The following is a 6,514-nucleotide window of genomic DNA, read 5'->3' as shown; positions in this document are numbered from 1 at the left end:
AGCAACTTCGACTTACGATTAAAACAAGTTTATAATGCTAAATAAATACCTTACAATAATTATTAGAGTAAATATGGTATAACCTAGGAACAATTATTCTATCAATCCCCCTGGTGCCAGCACTTTTCATCCGCCTGCGCGGAGCGCTTTTTTGGCTTCAGATGACGTCAATGTCGGAAATATATACACAACCTGGCCGTTCAGACCGCAGTCGCATTGCAAAAAATCTGATATGTATCCGATTTAGGACCACATATGAAAGCGACCCAGGTCGGATTTGAAAAAATTGGAATTGAGCCGTTCAGACTGTTAGAAAAAAATCAGATACCATTTGCCTGCAGTGTGAACCTAGCCTTAGTTTTAGTACGAGTTTTCATTTTGTCTTTTTTATTGTTTTATTTGTGTACAGGATTTCAAAAACAACCATGGTAAGTATTGTGTAGTATAAAATAAAAATATTATTTTAAAACGTTTTGATAATACAGGGTACAGTTTAACAGTCCACAGACTTTAATTACATTAAGTGCAGAGCATAATACTGCTTCTATAGCTGGATGCATGCATGCACCCTAATAAAAAGCTAGGGTGCCTTGTTTACCAAGTTGCCAAGACCTACATTCCATACATTGACAATTCCCAGCTAAATTCAACAGGACGTTTGCAATTCCCCTTTCAAAGTAAAAGTTCAGTCCGTTCATATCCCAACACAATGCAGTGACACAATCTGGCGTTACACTCTGTGCTACCTGCCTCTGCGAGGCTCACCCGCAGCAACATTACATGGAAAAAAAAATAATAATAAAAAGTTTGACAAGAGAGCCCATGGGTTTACAAAACCCACCAACCCTACATCATCTACGCTCCTGTGTGACCGATGCATTGTGTCCCCACTGCAACATGTGCCGCACAAATGACACAAAGGGCTCATCTTATATTTCCAATTGCAACTTTCTTGGTCCTCGCACGTCCATTTACATGCTAGCACCTCCCACCAAAAAATCCATCGAGCAGGGAGGAGATTGACAAAGGAGCAAGGCGGGAGGTGGTACACATGTTTTGTGGTAATGAGACGATATCGGCCCAATGCCACATAATACCCACACTTGCACCCTTGTGCCCCTCAATTGCAAGTTCCCGTCAAGGCTGCGAGTGGGTAGGATGTCCCAATTCTCAGAAGTGCTCCATTGCCCTGCCCCTTTTGCGCCCTTGTTCAACACTTCAGCTGAGCGCGCATCCAAGGCCCCTGAGCCGAAGCATATTAAAAACAACTCATTGCGGAAACTCACGAAATTCGGTGGAATTCCTGTGCCCAAAAAATTCATCTTCAAGTGTAAATAAAATTCCCTTCAAGTGTAAACATCGAATTATCACACATTTTATCATTTGTATTGTGTATTTAAATTCAATCACTGGTTTAACGTCACCAAAGTATTTTGTCCTAGTATAGCTACCGTACTTGGCGACCTTCTGCGCATGTGCCGCAGATCGTGCAGGAGCCGCAAATAGTCCAAATAAAGGAGCTATAGCTACCATCAACTGGAAGACCAAGCACAAGTTTTCACTTTTCTACTACTTTACTGAAGTTATAATCTTAAACAGCAAACTTGCCAAAACAACAACCTGTGCTGCCGTGGTTGATGACGCAGTATGGAAGTAAATTTGGTGCATAAGTAACTTGTACTTGTACCATGGAAATTTGTACTTGTAACAAGGAAATGGTAAACAAAAAAAAATATTCGTAGAGAAAACAATTTGAAGGCGTGTAAAAAAAAAAAAAGAAATTGTACCTGAAAAAAATAAACAATTGTACTTGTAAAAAAAGGAAAGTTTGTACCTGTAGAAACGACAACTTGTATGTGTGAAAAACAAAATTCTCTTTGGTAAGAAAAACGACTTGCAGTTGTGGAAAAAAAAATTGTACTTGAAGCTAAATTAAATTTGTACTTGTGGGGAAGTACTGATTTGTACCTGTACGGATGGCAATTTGTAGTTGAAGAAGTCGCCACTAGGAGTCACGACTGGTTTTCCTGCTGCTGTACGCACATGTGACTTTTGCACCTAATTTACCACTACCATGTGGTGCTAAACAGATTTGTACTTGTAAGATTCACGATTTGTACTTGTACACGAGGCACGTGGGTGCTAGGGGCGGTGCTAGATGAAATGCGCCACCTCGACCAATCAAGTGCAACGGATTTGGGCGGCTGAAGCTCAACCTCATTGGTTAACCTTGGTCGCCCAGCGGGAGCGCGCACGCTGGAGCCCCCTAACCACCACTTGGCGACCTTCTGTTCGATGCTTCCGGGCACGTACGCAGTGTCTCTTACCGGTTATCTCGATGCCATGCAATGATAGAATTGCATCTACCGCTGTGAAATACTGCGGTTATAGTACAACAATAGTCAACACGTGTATGCTGGTCCCCTGTGTTGGTTAAAACATTTCTTAGCTGACCAACAAACGGCTAATGCTAACATATGTGCCGTTCACAGATGCACCCGGTAGTAATTACGGTGTGTGTGCATTGACTTCATATTCTTTATTTGAGTTATGCAGAAGGCTAAACGTGCACAAAATTGTAATCCCGATGTAATCGCAGCACTGCAAAGTACTTGCTCTAAATTGTCGTATAGCGCAGGTGACTGCCATGAGTAGCACTCCACGTGAAATTAACAGAATTTAGCTTGGTAAGAAGAAAACCAAAGGGGTCAACATCATTCTGTCCTTCAGCCTAACTTTTTTTTTTAACTAGGAGCATCACCTGGAGTTTCAGGGGAGCAAGTTAAAAATTCTAAGGCCCATGCCGCAAACAGACTTCCATCCATCCATTATCCAAACCACTTTTCCTAAAATTGAAAAGAAAAAAAAGTCACTTTCTAAAATCTTAAGGGGAAATGCCAGCAAAAAATGTGGTCCTGTAGTCCTGCCTTATTGGCAGATATTTCTACAAGAACTACATAAACTACATAAGAGCAGTTGCTACCCAAACGTTTTTTTTTTTCAAAAATATATTCTGTGCAGGCCCACTAGTTGAACCATGTCATTCTGACTAATATTGTGTTTGTGGAATATGAATTTAGCAGCAAAGTAGTTGCAAAAGGATTATATTATGCTTTTCCCCTGGGATTAGACAAACTTCAGATGACCTTACCAGGGCTCCAGAAGGCCCCTAAATGGTGGCATTTTTGTCCTTGAAATTTAAGTCAGAACTAAATATAATATATATCTTCATTTGTAACCAATAAATTTGCTGATTTGTGGTTTTGAATTGTTGATCATTTTATTTTCAGGGACTAACTCTTGCTTCACACTTCCATCCATTTTTAGGTCATGTAGTTTAAATGGGTGCAATTGTGAATATAGATTTGGCATATCAATTTGTGATTCATGTGGCCACTAATTGTTCTACTTGCAATATTAAAATTTCCAGCTATGCCTATGCCTCGAATAAATAAAAGATGTCTGGAGCCCTGGGCCTTACACATACAATGCTGTGCGTGTACACTGCTGCTAAATATTTGTCTTTTCCCAAGCATGTGGACGGATTTGTTGGGTCCACAGCAGCATGAAGTCCAGCCAGTTCCTCGGGTCTCAAAGGGCAATCAATCTCCGGGACATGGACACAAAAGCTGGAATCACTGGACACTAGGCCACGACTTTCCCAGTTAATCATAGGGATGTGCAAACCCTGTAGGTGATGTGTAATAATTCATCATGTTGCCTGAAAAACTGCATGTTTTGTTTACCAAAATTCAAAAGGACTTACGCAATCATTAGACTCCTGTAAATTGTGCTGCAGTCCTATGTGCCACACAATTGGTTAGCGGTATCATTTGACTTAGTGATCTTTGGATGATTGTCCCAGCCATATTTGAAAACTTTGTTGGGCTTGTAAGTGGGGAACAAAGACATTGTCAGCAGAAAAGGTGGACGCTGCTGGACAGGTTCAGATCATCTTCCTCCAGTTTGTGCAGCACGGCATGTAGTGGAGGCGGGTGATTGCTGCGTAGACATCTCGTCAGAGAAGTTCAATTCTGTCAAGTCCAAATTTAATTAGTTCAGCTTTTGAAATACCCTTGTCTAGAAAGGAGATAAGTAGATATCATTGCAAACCATGTGAGTCATAAAAGAAAAAATAAATCGAGTATAGGTTCAAAGATGAATCTAGCTTCATCGGCTATCAAATTAAGCTTTTATGATAATTGATTATTTTCATACTTGGTTTAAAATGTTCCAAATCGCTCAATTTTCACCCTCTCAACAGTAAATATTCTCAGGTCTGTGTACCCTTTGATAAAAGCACCTATTTTTTTGCTTCTTCAAAAATAAGACATTTGCAAACATTTGCTTTTACTTAAATAAGAATGATCAACATTTTTCAATATGCTTTGATGTGCCAAAGGCAAATCTAATCTCTGAAATATAAAAAATGTGTGCATGGGTGCAGAGAAAATTTGAAAGCCGTGTTTTAGAATGAAAGGATAGAAATAAAATGTTTGTTTTGATTCATAAGATTACTAAATACAATTGATTGTTAAATAAGCATTAGTTGCAGCCCTACAGCAATTATGTTTTGAAAGAAGGTAAAAAATGCTGTCCTTTGCTGCGTTTGAATGACTGCTGGCCTTTGGTAAATTGTTCTCTTTACATTTTTTTATTTAATTAGCAACAGTAAAAGATAAATGCAGCTGATACATTAAAAATCTGAGCTGTGATTGGTCGTTGTGAGCGGTAGTGATGTCATTTTCAGTTGACAGAAGACAAAATGGCCGCTCTTTCCCTTAAAGAATTTTTTGTGGTTCACTTCCCTTTAACTGAGAGAGGCCAGCTCTTCCCGTGGGGTCTCTTAACACCCTTTGCCTGGGAAAACCAAAGCTTCACATCCTGCCTAGCATCAAAATCAATCAGGTCTGGACCCTCAACAATGATTCAGATTGGGTCCTCCAATTATCAGTGTGCAGGCTTTCTCTAACATGGGCCTTGATTCTGTTTTGTATTGAGAAGCCTCTCTCACAGACAGCTGCAGATATTTGGAGCACCAAAATGATCTTGACTAAATGCAGGATTTGCTGTAAAACACACACACACACACGATTGCTTAATGTAAACGTATCTCTTCTGCAGTGCAACACAGGTGTCAAAGTCCCTTTCTGAGTGAAAATGAAGCATCAAGCTAAAGCCTGGTGATAAAACCTTGTGGCGCAGGCCTAAACAAATCAGCTTCCAAATTTCACACGCCTGTGTGGCTACCTTAACAGCTCAGGCTCTTGTGGCGCTATGGTGTCATTCAAGGGGCAAAATTCAATCCCCAAAGTACATACACAAGACCCATACACATATCCCAACTTCACACATCCATCCAAAGAAAAAATAGAAAACAAAAACACTCTTCATTAAATCTTTATATTCATAAAAAAGGACAACGTAAACAAAACATTTAAGTAATAAAACCTGCTTTAGTCCTGACAAAACAAAAGCATACAAGGACTAGTGTGGTCCTTTACAATTTTCACTATTACAATAGTATTAAAAAGTATTTAAAAAATTGTAACTTTTTTAGTTTTCTGCTATAATGTCTCCTTTTTTTGACAGATTCAGAATATTCAAACTTTAAAAATAGGTGTATGAATAAGATGATCTTACACCATTTTTTTTTTTTCAAAATTCCAAAATAAAAGCCAGAATATCAGATTTTTTTGTCACAACAAAGTCATCAACCGATTTGCCAGCCTAACAAAATCAACAACTCAATTCTTTGACGCTTCCACCAACCAGGCAGCTGGCTGTTAATTTGATTTTGATTACATTACTAACAAACCGGTTCAAGTACCGACAGACCTCTCAGTGTGTCACTGATGGACGCCTGTTTTGCTGATGTGTTTGGTCGGACCGGGGGGACGGACTGACTGATGGACCGACGGACTTCTGACAGACTTCCCAACTGACTATTACAATTCGGCTATGCATGAAAAAATGACAAACCGGCGAATGACGGACAGGTACCCAGGCTGCTGACGGATGACAGACTGGCCAAATTTTCTAAAATGCCCCCCTTTGCATATATTCTGTGTTTGTTTACTGTTTTAAAAACAGACTGAAATAACATCACTGATCTAATCTGTTGACTTTTACACAATATTATCAGTCTTCGCTAGCTACTTGAGAAAAGCTGTGTTTGTGTGCTGGATTTGTTCACATCCTGTATATCTGGGGCTAAGCCCCATCGGTCCATAAAACCTAGTGATGCCCCTTGTGACTATGAACTGTTTGTAAAACAAAACAATCAAATCGTCATGCCGCATTCAATTTTTGTTTTACTCTGAAAATCTGAAAAGGAAGCAGGACACAGAAGCAGCCTGAACGTGACCTCTGACCTATGCTTTTTGGTAGGAGCTGAAGGCATCAATTTATAGCAGGGGCGGAGCTATAGCTATAGCAGATTGACAGACCGCCCACCCAGTGAGATTCATGAAAAACGTGTCCATTTTTAGTAAATTATGACATTTTTTGTGTT

Source organism: Filicampus tigris, chromosome 4 (assembly GCF_054856515.1).
Source record: "Filicampus tigris isolate MCC_2025a chromosome 4, RoL_Ftig_1.0, whole genome shotgun sequence".
Classification (NCBI taxonomy): Eukaryota; Metazoa; Chordata; class Actinopteri; order Syngnathiformes; family Syngnathidae; genus Filicampus; species Filicampus tigris.
This window is presented reverse-complemented; position numbering follows the sequence as displayed.